Below are 20,153 nucleotides of genomic sequence, written 5' to 3' on the forward strand. Positions count from 1 at the left end.
GCTTATGGCACGTACTCTAAATACTTTCGTGGTGGCAAGTCAAGATGGGTTCCAGCCTTCCGTTAGTGTATTGCAACAACATCTGTTGCTATGCCGCACCCAGATGGCTCTGCTTCACAATACCTGTCGGCCGTGTTTTGCTTAGCAATGCATAACACTCTTGCCTCCCTCCAGCTGGCTCTGTTGCAGCTAACTTCCTCTGTGGCATATTTTTTGGCCAAATATGGTCGAATCGCTACACAGTGTAGGTGAAAGCCCAGAGCAAGGGGATAGGCAACCCACAGTTCCGGTGATTAGATAACGCTGTAACTGATAATTAGTGGGTCATCAGTACTGATTATCGCTCAGATAATGATCTTATCTCGAGGTCACTAATAAGGACTTCGTATCAGGTTCCACACTTTGGAAAGTTACAAACAAGTTCACCCCCACTCACCTCCAAACAGGGCAACCATTGATAGTTGATCAAGGTCAGCCAGGGGAACCTCTGTCCTATCCACATACCTTATGCCAGTGGACCAGATCATGCCATAACTCGATACCATCACGTGATATAAAACTGGCGGGAAATCCCTGGACACACACTTACAACAGTGGCAAGCACTTCATCCAACTAATCCACACACACACACACATCCACAATTTACGAATAAATAAATACACAGCCTAACACTCAATCACTCTATGAATAGTTTACCCGTAGAGGTTATTTACATCGAAGTAAATGATTTAACTTAAATCATCTGATGGCTTGTACTTCACCTCGTTCATATGGATGTTATTTGCATTGGCGTACCTGTGCATGCAGTGGTAATGTCACCTACAAATCCCGTGTTCAAAGAAGAGCAGCTTGTCAACAGCGGGAAACATTTCGATGCAGACACGTGTTGTTCTTAACAATGCATCCCACGAAAGCCCTGGCATGTTGTAATGGAAGCCAGGATCCAGAAAATGCGTCTAGGCTTAAACTGCAGAGTTTCTCGGAGATGTATGCGAGCAGGTGTACATCGGTGTTCATGTGTAATCAAGCATATTCCCCTAAATCAGAGATGGTCATACATCACATCCATTATGGCAGTGCCTGTTAGTTTACTGGAGAATGTGGTTACATAGGGCAACATGATTTTCTTGAGTCTCTCCACTAGATCCAGATATTCACATGAAAAGGTCCCTTTCTTCGTCACAAGCTGAAACTTTGCTTCATTGGGATATGTGGCTCTGATGATATGCATATCCACCTGAAACATTATCTCAGCAAGTTTCTGAAGAGACAAATGCATGAAACGTCGCGAATCGAGTAAGCGGAGTGACATTTTTGGCATGATTTGCTTCGAAAATTAAATGCACCTTTCAGCGGTGCCAAAAATGACACTGACCTTGTCATCTTGCAAGCCGAAGGCACCCAAGTGCTCAACAAGTAAGTGAACATCATACCCCCTCAACCTGTAAAAGTAGACTGGTATGCGTTTTGACAGTTGTCCTTCGTGTTGCATGCATTGCGAGCTGCACTGCTGAACTTCCCCATTAGATGACAGTGGTCTCTATGTAGAGTTTCCTCTTTTCTATCCAACAGCAGCCCACAATATGACAATCAACTGCTTCTCATACAAGGCATCATTCTCCTGCGAGTCAATCATGAGAATATTCTTGCAAGAAATCCCATTAACTTTCCAAATTTTTCGAACTTAGAGAACAGTCATCCCACAGGCCTATTTCCAAAGCATTGTTCGAACTTGTTGCGATTGGAGTCATTCTAGCATACAACTTTATACGCTGTCACGTAGAGTACGTGCCGTTCTGTGAAGGCAGTGTGCCACAGGAACTAGGAGGCACTCGAAGTCTGCATGTACGACAAAGGAAAAGCTCTCCTGATTGTTGGTGTTCTTAAGCTCTAAGAACTTTTTCTCCATGGTAAGGATTCCCACGGCTATCGGTTCCTGTGCTCGAGCAGTCAATGACGTTTCAAGATACTCACTCATCGTGAACGAGTTTTTTTTTTTTTGTGGTTTTAGGGCGCACAACTTCAGTGGTCATTAGCGCCCAGACTACGTTAAGAATGCACCGCGAGGCACAAGTTTAAAACAGCAACTAAAAGGGAAAACACGATCAAAGACAGGCTGACAGGCATAGGATTAAAAAAACAGCAAAATCAAATGTCCTTAGAGAGGTTTGTCAAGTTGATAAAACGAAGAACGCGAGCAGCTGCTCGTGGGTCATCCGCTAAAATGGCATCTAGAGTACATGGCAGGCCAAGATCAAGACGCAGTGTGTTAAAATCCGGACAGGACGTTAAAATGTGGCGGACCGTCAGCAATTGCCCACATGGGAAGAACGGCGCCGGCGCAGCCGTCAGCAGGTGGCGATGGCTGAACCGGCAGTGTCCAATTCGTAACCGGGCCAAAACGACCTCCTCCCGCCGAGAAGGGCGGGAGGAGGACGTCCAAGCCGCGGGAAGAGGTTTCAAGGCCCGAAGCTTGTTGTCCGTAAGTGCAGCCCAATCGGCATGCCACAGCGATAACATGCGCCGACAAATTACCCTGCTACAATCTGACGAAGGGACACAACAAGAAGCTGTCCGAGGCTGGAGGACCGCAGCCTTGGCCGCGGCATCTGCAGCTTCGTTCCCAGGGATACCGACATGGCCAGGAACCCACATAAAGCTAACCGGAGAACCGACGTCCACCAGCTGCTGAAGAGAGCGTTGGATCCGGTGCACGAAAGGGTGAACCGGATACGGATCACTGAGGCTCTGGATGGCGCTCAGGGAATCGGAGCAGATGACATAAGCAGAATGTCGGTGGCGGCAGATGTAAAGAACAGCCTGGTAGAGGGCAAAGAGCTCAGCTGTGAAGACCTAACAATGGCCATGGAGCCGGTATTTGAAACTTTGTGCCCCGACAATAAAGGAACACCCGACCCCGTCATTGGTATTTGAGCCATCTGTATAAATGAAGGTCATATTAATGAACTTCGAACGAAGTTCGACAAAACGGGAGTGGTAGACCGAACCGGGGGTAACCTCCTTTGGGAGCGACCTCAGGTCAAGGTGAACGCGAACCTGAGCCTGGAGCCAAGGTGGCGTGTGGCTCTCGCCCACTCTAAAGGTTGCAGGGAGTGAAAAATTAAGGTGTTGAAGGAGGCGACGAAAGCGAACTCCATGGGGTAGCAGAGCAGAGACATACAACCCGTATTGACGGTCGAGAGAGTCGTCAAAAAAGGAACGATAAGACGGGTGGTCGGGCATTGACAGTAGCCGACAGGCATACCGACAAAGCAGTACATCGCGCCGGTAGGTGAGTGGCAATTCACCAGCGTCAGCATGAAGACTCTCGACGGGAATAGTATAAAACACTCCGATCTCAAGTCGTAAACCCCGATGTTGTATGGAGTTGAGGCGGCGTAAGATGGATGGCCGTGCAGAAGAGTATACGAAGCTCCCATAATCCAGCTTGGAGCGGACGATCGACCGATATAGACGAAGTAGGACGGTTCGATCCGCTCCCCACGACATACCACTGAGAACACGGAGGACATTTAGAGAACGGGTACAACGGGCAGCCAAATATGACACATGTGGAGACCAGCTAAGTTTCCTGTCAAATGTAAGACCTAAAAATTTTGTTGTCTCCACGAATGGGAGAGCAACGGGACCGAGTCGTAAGGACGGTGGGAGAAACTCTTTGTAGCGCCAGAAGTTAATACAGACCGTCTTCTCGCCAGAAAAACGGAAGCCATTGGCGACACTCCAGGAGTAAAGACGGTCAAGAGAACGCTGAAGACAGCGCTCCAGGAAACATGTACGCTGCGCGCTGCAATAGATGGTAAAATCGTCCACGAAAAGGGAGCCTGATACATCAGCTGGGAGGCAATCCATTATTGGATTGATCGCTATGGCGAAGAGAGCGACGCTCAAAACTGAGCCCTGTGGCACCCCATTCTCCTGGCGAAAGGTGTCTGACAGGACAGAACCCACACGTACCCTGAACTGTCGATCCATTAAAAAGGAACGAATAAAAAGAGGGAGGCGACCGCGAAGGCCCCATGTATGCATGGTGCGGAGAATGCCCGCCCTCCAACAGGTGTCGTAAGCCTTCTCCAAATCAAAGAACACAGCCGCGGCCGGGCGCTTCCGCAAGAAGTTATTCATAATGAAGGTCGACAAGGTAACCAGATGGTCAACAGCAGAGCGGCGCCTACGAAATCCACATTGTACATTGGTAAGTAGGCGTCGAGACACGAGCAGCCAAACCAAACGAGAGTTAACCATTCGCTCCATCACTTTACAGACACAGCTGGTAAGCGAGATGGGTCGATAACTGGAAGGCAAGTGCTTGTCCTTCCCCGGCTTAGGAATCGGGACAACAATAGACTCGCGCCAGCATGCGGGAACATGTCCCTCAATCCAGATGCGATTGTAAGTACGAAGAAGAAAACCTTTACCCGCAGGAGAAAGGTTCTTCAGCATCTGAATATGAAGAGAATCAGGCCCTGGAGCGGAGGACCGTGACCGGGCAAGTGCGTTTTCGAGTTCCCGCATGGTGAATGGGGCATTATAACTTTCACGATTTGAGGAGCGGAAGTTAGGTGGCCTAGCCTCCTCTGCCTGTTTGAGGGGGAGGAAGGTAGGGTGGTAATGAGCGGAGCTCGAAACCTCTGCGAAAAAGCGGCCGAAGGCATTGGAGACATCCTCAGGGGCCACAAGGACGTCATTCGCGACCGTCAAGCCAGAAACTGGTGAGTGGACCTTAGTGCCAGATAGCCGGCGCAGGCTACCCCAGACAACAGAAGAAGGAGTAAAACAGTTGAAGGTGCTTGTGAAAGCAGCCCAGCTGGCTTTCTTGCTTTCTTTAATAATACGACGACACTGTGCACGTAATCGTTTATAAGTAATACAATTCGCCACTGTAGGGTGGCGTTTAAAGGTGCGTAAAGCACGTCGACGAGCACGTAAAGCGTCTCTACATGCTGCGGTCCACCAGGGGACCGGTACGCGACGTGGAGAAGAAGTAGGGTGAGGGATGGAATATTCAGCAGCAGTGAGAATGACTTCCGTGAGGTGTGCGACCTGACGATCGCAGCTTGTGAAGGTTTGATCCTGAAAGGTCGCCCTGGAAGAGAAGAGCCCCCAGTCTGCTTTGGAGATGGTCCAACTAGATGAGCACGGAGAGGGGGTATGCTGCAGGAGATGGATAACACACGGGAAGTGGTCGCTCGAATATGTATCAGAAAGTGCATACCACTCAAACCGGCGTGCAAGTTGGGTAGTACATATAGAGAGGTCTAAATGGGAATAGGAGTGAGATGTGCCCGAAAGAAAAGTAGGGGCGCCAGTATTGAGGCAGACAAGATTGAGCTGGTTGAAAAGGTCTGCTAACAGGGAGCCCCTCGGGCAGGATGCTGGAGAGCCCCAAAGGGGATGGTGGGCATTGAAATCTCCCGTTAACAAAAATGGTGCAGGTAGCTGAGCAATAAGTTGCATCATGTCCTCCGGCAGACGACGATGGAGTGTAAACGGTACAAATGGAAAATGTAGAAGTGGGGAGAGTAATTCGGATGGCAACTGCCTGCAGGCCAGTGTGCAATGTGATGGGATCGTAGTAAATATCATCCCGGACCAGCAACATAACCCCTCCATGAGCCGGAATACCTACCACAGGGGGTAGGTCAAAACGCACAGAGGTGTAGTGTGCCAAGGCAATTTGATCGCATGGGCGTAGCTTCGTGTCCTGGAGGGCTACGACGAGCGGACGGTGCAAGCGGAGCAGCAACTTCAAGTCCTCTCGGTTGGAGCGAATGCTGCGAATATTCCAGTGAATAAGTGCCATCGTAAGAAGAAAAGGAAGATGAAAGAAGGGGTCACCTCGAAGGCCGCTGAGGGCCTGGCTTCGAGCGAGCACTGCCGCCACTATCAGTAGGCGGACAGTCATCGTCCATTGGTTCTATAGGTTCATCGGCCATCTTGGTAAGATGGTCGGGAGGGGGAGCTTCCTCCGCCGGTGAACGGCCAGATGTTCGGCTACCAGCCGGGCGGCCAGGCGGCCAGGCGGCAACCGCTGGGTGGCGCAGGAGAAGAAATGCGCCGTGGCGGAGAAGGAGAACTGTGCTTCCTATGAGCCTTCTTGGAAAGTCGTTTGGTGGAAGTACTGGTCGATGGCTGGGAGGTCGAGGTACGTAGGAAGTCTGCACGGGACGGTTCCTTCTTGAAGGCCCGTGCATCTGACTTCTGGGTCTTCGTCTTAGCAGAAGCTGATGAAGGGGCTTGTGTCTGTGGGGTGATGGGAGGAAGAGGGGACGTCGACCGCGCGATCTTAGCACTGGCCGAACGGACGACCGCGGTGCTGAAGGTCAGATCGCATGTCTGGGTTGCCACCTCCCTGGTAGTCCGAGGAGAGGCGAGGACAGTACTGTATTTCCCCGCTGGGAGCAGCGTGGGCTTCCTACTAGCAAACAGCTTGCTGCGAGCAGCCGAGGTGGACACTTTCTCTTTGACCCGAATTTCTTGGATACAGCGTTCTTCCTTATAGATGGGACAGTCGCGGGAGGACGCTGCATGGTCACCCTGACAGTTCACACAACGAGGAGACGGAGGTGGACAGTCACCCTCATGGGCATCCCTGCCACAAGTGACACATTTAGCCGCATTGGAACAAGACTGGAGAGTGTGATTAAAACGCTGACACTGGTAGCAGCGCGTAGGTGTCGGGACATAGGGGCGAACAGAAATAACCTCATAGCCCGCTTTGATGCGCGATGGCAGCTGAACACTATCAAAGGTCAAGAAAAGTGTCCGGGTCGGTACAAGGTCATTGTTGACCTTTTTCATGACCCTATGGACAGCCGCCACGCCCTGCTCAGCGAGGAAAGACTCAACTCCTCGTCAGTCAATCCGTCGAGGGATCTAGTATAGACCACACCACGAGACGAATTCAAAGTTCGGTGAGCCTCCACCCGGACAGGGAACGTGTACAGGAGTGTGGCTCGAAGAAGCTTCTGTGCCTGAAAGGCGCTCTCAGTTTCTAGTAACAAGGTACCATTACGCAACCTGGTACACGACTTGACAGATCCAGCTATGGCATCTACGCCCTTCTGGATAACGAAAGGGTTGACAGAGGAGAAATCCTTTCCGTCCTCAGATCGAGAAACGACGAGGAACTGTGGGGCAGGCGGTAGTACTTTTGTCACTGGTGGCTGGCCATGTTTCCGTTTGTGGGCAGAAGTCGAGAGAGAAGAAGAGAAATCCATTGCGGACGAATCCCCCATGATTGCCAGCGTCTCCGATGGCGCGCTCCTTCCTTATGGGGACCCTCTCAGAGGGCACTCCCGCCTTAGGTGAATGTTTACACCTCAGGTCACACCTCCCGAGAAACAGACGGAGGGACCAATCGGCACGGTCAGAAGGTATCAGCTCAGGCAATCACCCCTCCCGGGCCTGACCTTTACCAGGGGGTACGTGCGTGCCTTACTTGTCTACCCAGGGCGGGGAATTACGCGTTACCCCGTCACCGGCTACGCGTGCGAACGCGTGGGTCGGCCTTCAGGCGCGCACAGGGGGGAAGGAAGAAGGGGAAAAGGAAGAGAGAGAGGACAGACTGTCTCAAACGTCGAGGCGGAGACCAGAGAAGGCAAGGAGAAGAAGGCAAGGAGAAGAAGGCAAGGGAAAGAGTAAGGAAGACAGGAGATGGAGAAGAACAAAGAAAGGCACCAACCAAAGGAAGGAAGAAACGAGAAGTGAAAAACCAAAAAGACCACAAATATAGGTCGCGGAACCGTCCGTCTCCGGACGCAGGCGCTAACTACCCCCTTGAGGGGGATGGACTCCTTTTAGTCGCCTCTTACGACAGGCAGGAATACCTCGGGCCTATTCTAACCCCCGGAACCGCAGGGGGTGTGAACGAGTAGACTCATCTATGCCGAAAAGACTTTTTTTCACAAATTTCTGACAATTTGACGGGGCATGTTTTTGATCCATGCTTGACCCTGGAGAACAGCAACTAATCTACGTGTTTGTGTCACTAACTGACAAATTTTTAAATAGTAGCAAGGGCCTACTACTTTGTGCTTTACTTCTCTCTTCTTCTTCTTCTGGCCAGCTGTCATCAACATTCAGGCAGTATACGTGGACAGAATAATCAGGGTTCTGCCTCTCGAATTTGATCGTGGCAGACCCGCCTGCGATAGTTTTTGTGAGCACGGCGAGTAGGTCTTTGACAAACCAAGCTCGAGCAACAAAAGCATCGCTGTTGCGTCAGCTGGCGGAGAAGTTGCAGGTGCAAGCCCATGTCTGCATATGGCCTCCAGCTCATCTGCAAGTACAGAGCTATTGTATCAACATACTCTGAAAGGAACCTGACTGGTAAACAATCTACTTCTAAGTTACTCATATTGGCAGTTGTTCTTGATTCGAATTCTAGAGTATTTAATTCGTCTTCTTTTGTGAAGGAATTTCGGAAAACCGTGTTTAGTAGCTCTGCTTTACTGGCACTTTCGTCAATAACATCACCAATGCTATCGCGCAGTGAAAGTATTGGTTCAAGTGGCTCTGAGCACTATGGGACTTAACTTCTGAGGTCATCAGTCCCCTAGAACTTAGGAATACTTAAACCTAACTAACCCAAGGACATCACACACATCCATGCCCGAGGCAGGATTCGAACCTGCGACCGTAGTGGTCGCGCGGTTCCAGACTGTATCGCCTAGAACCGCTCGGCCAATCCGTCCGGCAGTGAAAGTATTCACCGCGTCTTGCCACTAGTGTACTTTACATACGATCAGAATCTTTTTGGGTTTTATGCTAGATTTCGAGACAGAATTTCGTTGTGAAACTATTAAAAGCACACTGAAGTTCGCGCTAAATTTCGAGTTGCTGTAAAACTTCGCCAATCTTGAGATTTTTCGTTCTTTTAAATTTGGCGTGCTTTTTTCGTTGCTTCTGCAACAGTTTTCTGGCCTGTTTTGTGTACTGGTTCAAATGGCTCTGAGCACTATGGGACGCAACTGCTGAGGTCATTAGTCCCCTAGAACTTAGAACTAGTTAAACCTAACTAACCTAAGGACATCACAAACATCCATGCCCGAGGCAGGATTCGAACCTGCGACCGTAGCGGTCTTGAGGTTCCAGACTGCAGCGCCTTTAACCGCACGGCCACTTCGGCCGGCTTTTGTGTACTGTGGGGGATTCAATAGCCTCTCTTATTAATGTATTTGGTACATATATCTCTCAACTGCCGTTGATACTATGTCTTCGAAGTTAAACCACATCTGGTCTAAATTTACACAGTCAGATTGGAATGAGTGAAAGCTGTCTCTTATGAAGATGTCAAGCGAATTTTTATCTGCTTTTTTAAATAGATGTATTTTGCACTCGTTTTTGATGGGTTTGGATGTTACAGTATTCTTTCTAGCTACAACAACCTTGTGGTCACTAATCTCTGTATGTGCCATGATGTCCCTTATTTGGTTAGGATTATTTTTTGCTGAGAGATCAAGTATATTTTCGCAACCATTTATGCTTCGGGTGGGCTTCTGAGGTAGTTGTTCAAAATAATTTTCTGAGAAGGCATTCAGCACGATTTCGAACGACGTTTTATGCCTACCACCGACTTTAAACAAGTGTCTTCGCATATCGAGGGTACACTGAAGTCACCACCAACTATAATTGTATGAATGGAGTATCTATTTGAAATGACACTAAAGTTTTGTTCGAACTGCTCAGCAAGTATATCATCTGAGTCGGGGGTCGGTCGGTAAATGGAACCAATTATTAATTTATTCCGGCAGTCAAGTATAATCTCTACCCATACTAAGTCACAGGAACTATCAGTCCGCCCCCGGTAGCTGAGTAGTCAGCGCGACAGAATGTCAATGCTAAAGGCCCGGGTTCGATTCCCGGGTGGGTCGGATATTTTCTCCGCTCGGGGACTGGGTGTTGTGTTGTCCTAATCAACATCATTTCATCCCCATCGACGTGCAAGTCGCCGAAGTGGCGTCAAATCGAAAGACTTGCCACCAGGCGAACGGTCTACCCGACGGGAGGCCCTCGCCACACGACATTATCATTATCACAGGAACTATCTACTTCAACTTCACTGCAAGGTAAACTACTTCTGACAGTAATTAACACTCCGCCGCGCGGGATTAGCCGAGCGGTCTTCGGCGCTGCAGTCATGGACTGTGCGGCTGGTCCCGGCGGAGGGCCGAGTCCTCCCTTGGGCATGGTTGTGTATGTTTGTCCTTAGGATAATTTAGGTTAAGTAGTGTGTAAGCTTAGGAACTGATGACCTTCGCAGTTAAGTCCCATAAGATTTCACACACGTTGGTTTAGTAATTAACACTCCACCACCAACTGTATTCAGTCTATCCTTTCTGAACACGTTTAGGTGCTTTGCAAAAATTTCGGCTCAATTTATTTCTGGCTTTAGCCAGCTTTCCGTACCTATAACGATTTGAAATTCAGTGCTTTCTCTTAGCGCTTAGAGCTCTGATTCTTCTCCAACACTGCTACGATAACTACAGTATGGACTGTTCCTATATCTACCTCCTTTCTGTGTTCGTTCTGCACCCTTTGAAACTGAAGCCCTTTCTGCACTTTCCCGAAAGAGTAAATGTATATTAAATACTTGGCATGTCACCACTGCAGTTATACGCTATCGTCAGAATTGCACGTTATGCTATATCGGAACGAACTTTGAATACGAGTAAACTTAATTTAAAAAACAAAAGAGCTTTTCATCTGAAGCAATTGATCAATTATCGATTGTGTCCTTTGCTATCGAGCAGTCTTTGAATGCAGAAACTGATGAATTCATAAGAATAATATGATATACGTTTATTAATGAGAAACCTTCGAGAAAATCACATAAATATAGTCTATATTAAATAAAAACTTATATGTAACTTTTCAAATACTTATAAACAGCAAGTTAATAACTTCAGTTGATCTACAGAAATATTAAAGAATCCTAAAGTTAGATTAAGTCATTCGGAAATTAAAGGAGAGTGCAAGATACGGGTAATAGACGAATACGTATTGAAATTCGTGGATAATTTATTACCATGTGTTGTTCTTGTCTCTGGTAGTTACTGAGCACACTATTGGTAACCAGTCATTTATCTCTGTCGAGGAGAACGGTCACCTGTTCATGGCACCATCTTGTAAGTGCTTTTCAGTCGCTGGTTGCCTTAGTTTCTTCTGGAACTATGCGACTGAAAGTGTATTAACACTCAATATGTCGTAACATCGATAATTCATTCACAACAATTTTATAATTCGGTCAATGTCACGCCGGAGCACTCGTAGGCGAACGAATGAAGTATGACATTCTCCTCGTTTCCGTTGGGGATGAGATAGACTTTTTGCCACAAAGTTAAACAAAAACAAAGTTTCCAAATTACGAAAGACAGCAGAAGGCACAATACGGGATAAACGCTAGGGACGAGAGGAGAGATTTTCCTCGTTTCCGAAATCTCTTTTCTCATTTCGTTCTGCGTGCTCAGGTGCGGATGCCGAGACAACTGGGGCAGATCACAATTAGTGTAGTGTCACCACACTACGGACCTACTTGCCCGTTTTCCACGAAACCACATTAATCGTCCGGCGATAATGATAATGACCGCGATGATTGAAGACGAGCTCCCCAGGCACTCGTTAATCATTATCGTCCTCCTCTCTTCCGATTTTCTGCCCCAAAAGTGACACGGGACAAATGTGCAGCCGCCTGCCGGCTCAGCGAAAAGTTTTTTCCTCCGGCCGGCCCCCATCCTGTCACAAGTCATTTGGACTCTCCGGCGCCATGTTAATTTCACAGCCGAGCAGGAGGAAGGCAGGACAGAGGGGAGACGGAAATTCGGGACGATTTGCCAAAGTCTGCCCGCGGCCGAACTCAGCTCCAGCACGCACTACTTTCTTCCGCTACCTAATGCGTAAAACATTACGCCCCTTCCCTTTCTAGCCACACAGTCCTCCTGCACTTTTCTTCTGATAGTCGCTTGTCCACACAGCTCAGTCATTGCCACAAAGAGAGTGCACAATATGTCACCGTGTGAATTTGTGTCTCTCATCCGAGAGAAATCTTTCCTAAAAGATGTACAGAATCAGAGGATATCTTTACGGTGAATCACCTTTTAAAGATATGAAATATTTCATCTTAAACTTCACTTCTCTGAAACGCTCAAATCATCGTTTTCGTCGCAGGAAGAAATTGAAAAAGGTTTATAATTCAATTTTGGTCTTTAGTTTTTCGAGTTTTATGTGAATCCTCATTTCCTTTCCTACACTTCTGTTTTACTGCTTCTCTTCTCGTATTCCTCAGTGAAGACTGTAAGATGACTATTGTCAAGTGAAAAAAAAATCTGTAATTGCTGTGGCTTCAACAAAAAATTTAGCGAAAGAGCACTTAACGCTAACATTACGAGCGTGGTGATGAAATTTGTGTACCCATAATGAAAACCCGAACGCAATTGTGGGACGCTCAAATAAAATTCGTAATTAATCATCATACGGCTATAATAACTATAGGAGCATTACATTCGTGTGTACAGATAAATTTCCGCGTGCATCCAAACGAACGGAGAAAATCATCTGCATTCTCATACTTCATCGAGATTATTTTCCAACTGATTAGCTTCTTGTTGGGTCCGCAGCCAGATTACACAGCACTTACCATGATATTTGTTTGCATATTTTAACCACTGACTGCTTTATTTCTTGTATTTCCTCTATTGTTCCAAAGATTTGCGTTGATACTATATATTACTACTGTAGATGATGTTTCCGGCCAATAAAACCATCGCATTCAGTAAACATAAATTTAGTACACACTGACTTTGTGTCAATCATCATATTACCGTCTTCGACTAGTCATAGTAACACTTATGATGATGCAATATTAAACTAATTGTTACTATGTCATTCATCCGAAACCAGTAGTACATCAACTTTTATAACGGCACTTGTATATGTTGACTGTTTGATTCTTTCTAAAAAATCACGATCAAAAATCAGTGAAATACTAAATAAAAACGTACGTAAATATAAATGTAATGAAGAACATTTTATAGCGCTCGAATAAGGTACATAAAAGCGCAGAATTAGCACGCCATCGAGGCATACTTACTTCCATCGTGTACTACTGAGGCAGGTATTCAACTTTCATATTGTTTTTGGTTCCTCAATCCTCGTCCCATAACCACAAAGAACTGATGTGAAACAAGCTCTTCAAGAACCATTCAATCAAACACAAATATATACTCGTACGCAAGTGTTTCCCAAGGGCGGGTGCTATAAGGGGCTATAAGAAACATGTGTCCCGAACATAATCGGTGTATGCGCCAAATTTCTCTTGCAGTGAAGAAGATGTAAGTCGAGTCTTCTTTGAGTGTCAAAAAATTGTCTTAAGCAATCAGTATCTGCATAAAACGGTTTGTTGCTTGGAGTGTGAACTACAAACTTGCATGAGTACACAGCTAGTTTCCAGAGATGTGCATGTATAGAGAACAGTATATAATAATTTAAGTGCCATTGTACTATATATAGAACAATTTATGTATAAATATATTACTAGGTAATGAAATTACGTTACATAGTTGAAACCGCAGAAAACAATGTACAATGATGAGTAATGTACATTTCATCATCAACATGTGTGTGTGTGTGTGTGTGTGTGTGTGTGTGTGTGTGTGTGTGTGTGTGTGTGTGTGGCTTTTATAATTATTATTTCCAACACAGAATAAATACAAAACTAGAATATTGAAACTTACCATATTGGCTGAAATATGAACTGATATACAACGTAATGAATTTGTTGCGCAACTTTGTAAGCTATGTATTAGTGTGATGGTGACATTTGACCTCTGAAAAACGTGATACGATTGATAACTACTGAACTGTAACTAACTACTGTCTCTAAAATTGTAACTGATTATTGCTGATACTTGTGAACCATATCAGAAGAAACTCAGATAAATACTATTTTAGTGTGCATTGCTCATTATTCATCAACGTCTGCTGCACACATGCCGGGATGGTTCCTTTGAAAGGGCACGACCAATCTCCTTTCGGATCCTTGTAACATTCCGAACCTGTGTTCCGTCTCCAATGGCCCAGATGTCGGCGGGATGTTAAACCCAAATCTTCCTTCCTTCCTTCCTTTCGTCCGCACGTGCCTCTCGTAACAACACTGTATCTGTCTTTGTATTTGTTGTAATCTTCTATCCTGTGCAAGAAAACTGGAAGTAATGTTCACTATATAAGTTTTTTATTCTGCTTATGTTTGCCGTCACTCTTTATGCGGTAAGTCACATCCATTTACCATTAGAGCAAACTGTGCCCCAGTGCTCGCTAAAGTAACGCTCATTGTCACTACCGTCTATTTGACTTTCTATCAAATCGCCTTTTAGCAACTTTAACAGAATCATAATACCACACAAACTTCTTTGACCGAATAAAAATAAGTTTCTCGTCACACTTAGCAGTTTTGCACTGTTTCGATTCCTTGACGACAACAAGAGAGAGCAGTTCAACGGAAATAAAAATGTGTGTCTCTGTTGATTGTTTTTGGAACCTTTGTTGCAAACGGTATCAAAGTGCAGAAGATTTTTTCAAGTGAATAACATATTTCTATGTTATAATAGTTGTAATGGCGATTACATACCGCGAAATAGTGCTTTACAAGTTATTGGCTGCACTTCCACAGTTTCCACGCAATGCACGCATTGATCGATTATTTCTCCAGTCATCTCATACTCTCTTCGCCCCCAGGCCTTCAGAAATCCACGGATCGATCTGGCTTCGAATTTCATAAATTCTGTAACAAGCCGTTGTAAGAGTTCAAAAAGTATAAAACAAGACAAACTACGCCTGCCGGAGTGGCCGAGCGGTTCTAGGCGCTTCAGTCTGGAACCGCGCGGCCGCTACGGTCGCAGGTTCGAATCCTGCCTTGGGCATGGATGTGTGTGACGTCCTTAGGTTAGTTAGGTTTAAGTAGTTCTAAGTTCTAGGGGACTGATGACCTGCCGGCCGCGGTGGCCGTGCGGTTCTGGCGCTGCAGTCCGGAACCGCGGGGCTGCTACGGTCGCAGGTTCGAATCCTGCCTCGGGCATGGGTGTGTGTGATGTCCTTAGGTTAGTTAGGTTTAAGTAGTTCTAAGTTCTAGGGGACTTATGACCTAAGATGTTGAGTCCCATAGTGCTCAGAGCCATTTGAACCATATTTTTGACTGATGACCTCAGATGTTAAGTCCCATAGTGCTCAGAGCCATTTGAACCAAGACAAACTACAACGTGACTGCGCTGTAGCCTGGTGACTATACTGAAACTCCATTCATTACATTATCGGGCAATAAAGACAATTTTTCGTTCCAAGAACTTTTGTATGCACAAAGACATAGTATAGAATGTACTGAACACAGAGTTTTTTCACAATCTGTAACAGAGCTCTGAAAGCTCAATCTTTCCGAAAGTCGAACAGTCAAGGTCCCCTATCCTATTCTCGTGATCTTTCTAGTCAAACCGACAAATTAGGTGGGCACGAAAGATGAAATTTGTAACACATAGAATACAAAAGTGTGGTACTAGAATTACGTTTGGTATTAATTCTACAACAACATGTAGAGACCGTTCGAAAAAAAAACTTGAAATTTCGACAACTGCTTCACAATACATAATTACATTAATTAAAGTCCTTTGTCGTTACCAATATTTCTCTTTTCTCAAAAAATAGTGCAGAACGTGAATACAAGACTAATACGAAAATCAACTTCTGGAAGTACTTGACGGGCGATTGAAGGCCGAGTTCTATTATACATTCATTTGAATCAACAGAATTACGGTCATTTCTCTCCTAATGGATGTGACAGAGCACCTAGAGTACATAGTTAAAGCAGCCCCGTGTGAGAATACGTTTACAGAAGAAGGAGAAGGATGTTGTGTGGCAGCCGTCGAGTACGTTCCCACAGCGGCGATACACATTACGGCTTTGCTGGTCACACGTGGCACTTCCGCCGCGCCGCCGTCAGAGCAGGCTGCCAACAGTATTTGAACGCACACATGTGCTCGTCCCGCCCGCTCCACCGATGCGTGTTTTTCCACTCTGCGGAGACGCCATCAGCAGATTAAAAGTTTGTTCGCCTCTGACTTGAGCTTCCAACCCGCTCGTAAGTAAAGGATGATTAGACTCTTATGTCCCGTCTACTTCGCGTTCGCTGGACACGGTTGAGCGAAGGATGACGAAGAAAATCAGTAGTGCCCTTTCAAAGGAACCTTCTGGCATTTATCTTGATAGATTTACGGAAATTATCGGACACCTACTCAGGTAATCTAGAGGGAATATATACCGCCATCCTTCCAAGTATGTGTCCAGTGTCTTAATGCTGCACCACCTATTCAGTCACTGTTGAGTAAGGGCAAGACAGCTGCTATATAAAAATATCTTGCTAACTTGTTGGAAAAAGACCCCTAGTTATAAAGACTTTTTGTAATATCTTTAGCGGTGGTAAGTATCTGAACTAATTGCTCGAGCCGTCAAGGGACAGGGAGTGATAGACTCCTTGTTCTGAGCAATAGGTATGGCCTGTACGGGGTGTAGCATTAATAGCGACAACTGACACAGGTAAAAATAATCCATAACAGAAGCGGACACCTTGCGGTAAACAGGGGTCCGCAAACGAGCTGTGTGCAACGTAACTGCCAATGTGAAGAGCCGCTACTAGCTTTAGTCTAAACTTTTGCCCTCGTTAGTACAAAAGTATTTGAAATCCAAGCTTCTGTATTTACAGTAAATAAACAATATCCAGGATATTACTTACTGTAGGTTTTTTCTCAACATATAATGTGATTTACCGAAGCAAGAATTTTCAGGACATCATTGGAAAGCTTAAAAATTACTTAGCAAATCAAATCATCGTAGAAAGTACTCTTTAAAATAATGACATTGGGTGTTCCTAATAAAATCAAAATATTATTCACGGACTTTTTTTTAGTAAGTCACTTGGCCGCCTAACGACAGTCACACGTAATGCGTATGCAAATGTTAAAAATACGGCGCAGGAATGTCAGTGTTGTAATACTTTAATAAGGTGGGAATTTTAAACGGTAGTAATGCCGTTGGAACATGAAATTAGTGATCAAGAAACTAACTAGGGAATCGGACGGAAGCACTACCGATATGGCACCACAGTCTACTTATACAGCTGACGAAGCCACAAACACTTTACGTGGTGTCTGTTCTTTTGGATATGTCCGAAAGAACAGACACCACTATACATATTTAAGGCGAGGACAAACAGCGATCTCCTCAGTGCAGATGTAATCCTCTGTTTGGGAACTGGCGAAAATGCCGTGAGTAATAAGGGGCACTACATTAGTACTGCCTGGATAAGTTCAGAATTTGGGTCTGACGGGATGCGTGCTACAGTAGTCCGTGAATTTGCGATGACCGCTTTGTCCGGATGTCGCAGTGGTCAAATGGTTCAAATGGCTCTGAGCACTATGGGACTTAACATCTATGGTCATCAGTCCCCTAGAACTTAACTACTTAAACCTAACTAACCTAAGGACAGCACACAACGCCCAGTCATCACGAGGCAGAGAAAATCCCTGACCCCGCCGGGAATCTAACCCGGGAATCCGGGCGTGGGAAGCGAGAACGCTACCGCACGACCACGAGGTGCGGACCGCAGTGGTCAGCACATCTGCTTAGTAAGCTGGAGACCCGGGTTCGAATCTCGGTCCGGCACAAATTTTCAACTTTCCCCACTGATTACATCAATATGCCCACTCGCAACCAATGTCTGTAACTCCTTTGTGTCTTAAAGACTTCAGTTTTACTACAGAATTTAAGACTGCACTTTGTAATCAATAAGAAACATTATTCATAACGGGTTGGTTCTGACGGGTTAAAAGCACTGGAAATGTTTGCTTTTACTTCCCCAGTGTGTCTATCCCTATCATATGTTTGATTCTCGAACCGGATACAGTGAACACATCAATTTTGTACACCCGTAACAGACATGTCTCATTGCGCTCCATCGTTTGAACAAAGGCCAGAGAATGCACCTGCTAGAAGAATTAGAGACGTTTTGACAAAATAAAATATCGTGAAATAACTGATGCCCTCTTCACCACAGCCACGTTTTCATGTGCAGAGAAGTATATAATCTTTGAGATATACGTGTTGTTTTGTAAATAATTCATGTTGTGTGACCCTGATGTTCCAGATCGCGAAATACCTATTATACAGTAGCTAAATACTACCACAGTACAGTTACATAGTTTTAAAAAGTGAACTTAGATTTTTTTCATACAGTGGTTTATATACAATGGTGGAAGGACGCCCTGTGACTGTATGAATATAAGTTAATTCTTCAAAAGAAAGAAATTTATGTTAGCACTCATATCGTGAATGTTGTTCTGACATTTTTATATGTAATCCTCTGTTTGACTGATAGTCCCGAGTGATGTGCTGCATTTTAAGTTTTGTTTCGTCTATTTTTGACTGTAAACCGATGAACAAAATTAACTCACTTTTTACAACTACGTAACTATACTGTAGTACTATTTAGCTATTGTATAGTAGGTATTTCGCGTTTTTGCACATTCGCGTTACACAACATGAATATCTCAAAGATTATATTCTTTTCTGCAGAGGAAAACGTGCATAAAGTCAAAGATGGGATCAGCAGCGAGACGAAGTCAAAGGCCGGCCGGAGTGGCCGAGCGGTTCTAGGCGCTACAGTCTGCAACCGCGCTACCGCTACCATCGCAGGTTCGAATCCTGCCTCGGGCATGGATGTGTGTGTTGTCCTTAGGTTAGTTAGGTTTAAGTAGTTCTAAGTTCTAGGGGAGTGATGACCTCAGCAGTTAAGTCCCATGGTGCTCGGAGCCATTTGAACCATCTGAACGAAGTCAGTGCCCATTGGACTAGACTACGCAAACAAACGTAAGGGCAACACAAAGGATCATGAATATGGACAAGAACAAGCAGCGAAAACCTAGTGTGTTAAATAGCTGAAGTGTCCACTAAAGATAAGAAAGTGACATCCCGGTTAACAAAGGACATACACAAAAATCATCTGAAAAGTTTCATATGAGTCGGCGTAAGGCAATTAAGAGACATCGCCTTTCAATATTAGCACGCTTCCCACATATTTTTGCATAACTGTTTAATAGTAACAAGTGTTACATCACTGTATTTGTTCTTTCAAGAGCTTTAGAATACCGTTAAAAAGTATATTGTTACATTTAAAAAAACCGTACTTCCTTCACCATCTCGGTCGATACAAGAGTTAAGTACATTGACCATGTAACAAAATTAAGTCCCCCTCTCATTTTCTGAAAACGTTGTTTCGATTTCTTGAACCGTTCGCGAAATGAAAGCGGTGTTACGTCTTACGCAGCTTACCCTGTATGTACAGGGCGGTTACAACGTTCCTTACTACAGGTAACCCAGATTATATCATCCGTATCCTGCAGCGGATGATGGAAGATGGTTTGCACGAAATATTTTCAAGGTCAGTTTGAGTCTGCTCAACCTGCATGTCATCACAGAGTTGTGAAACACACGGAACGGAAAATAGGTGTTCCTAGGTGAAAAGTACAAAGTATAAGCAGAAAAAAAGCTCAGCAACACGGTTTCAAGAACAAAATTAGTGCTGGGAAATACATGGTTTCAAAGAGAAAATGGGAACACAGTCGTAGGTGGTCTTTTCGATAACCGAGTAAAGTGGTACAGTCGGCTCACATTTGAGAGGACCAAGATTCGCATCCCGAAGAAAGAGGGAAGCACGTTAGTTTTCAACGTCCCGTTGATTACGACGTTAGCAGAGCCAGAGGCCACGCTGCGAGAGGAAGTCGGCTGCGACCTTTCCAAACACCCATCCCGGCATTCGCCTCAAGCATTTTAAAGAAGCTACGGGATACGTAAATAACACTGATCGGATGGGGAATCAAACGGAGGCCACCAAAGCGAATCTAGCGTCTAAACTACTGCCCCGCATTGTCGACGAATCCCTGAACCGCTATCATGTTTTTAACACGAATTCCGGAGTGGTTTCTTTGAAGAGGACACGATTAATTTCCTTCTTCGTCTTTCTCCAGTCTGAATTTGTGCTCCGTCTATAATTGACGTTAAACTGTAACTTTTCTTCCTTGCATCCAAAAGG

At 45.4% G+C, this 20,153-nt stretch overlaps 1 protein-coding gene across 2 annotated transcripts in view; it reads left to right on the forward strand.

The window, feature by feature from the left end:
* LOC126248829 (zinc finger protein rotund-like) overlaps positions 1–20,153 on the forward strand; it is a 910,415-nt gene that overhangs the window by 328,638 nt on the left and 561,624 nt on the right. The gene's annotated exons all lie outside the window — the stretch shown is intronic.

Source organism: Schistocerca nitens, chromosome 3 (genome assembly GCF_023898315.1).
Source record: "Schistocerca nitens isolate TAMUIC-IGC-003100 chromosome 3, iqSchNite1.1, whole genome shotgun sequence".
Taxonomy (NCBI): Eukaryota; Metazoa; Arthropoda; class Insecta; order Orthoptera; family Acrididae; genus Schistocerca; species Schistocerca nitens.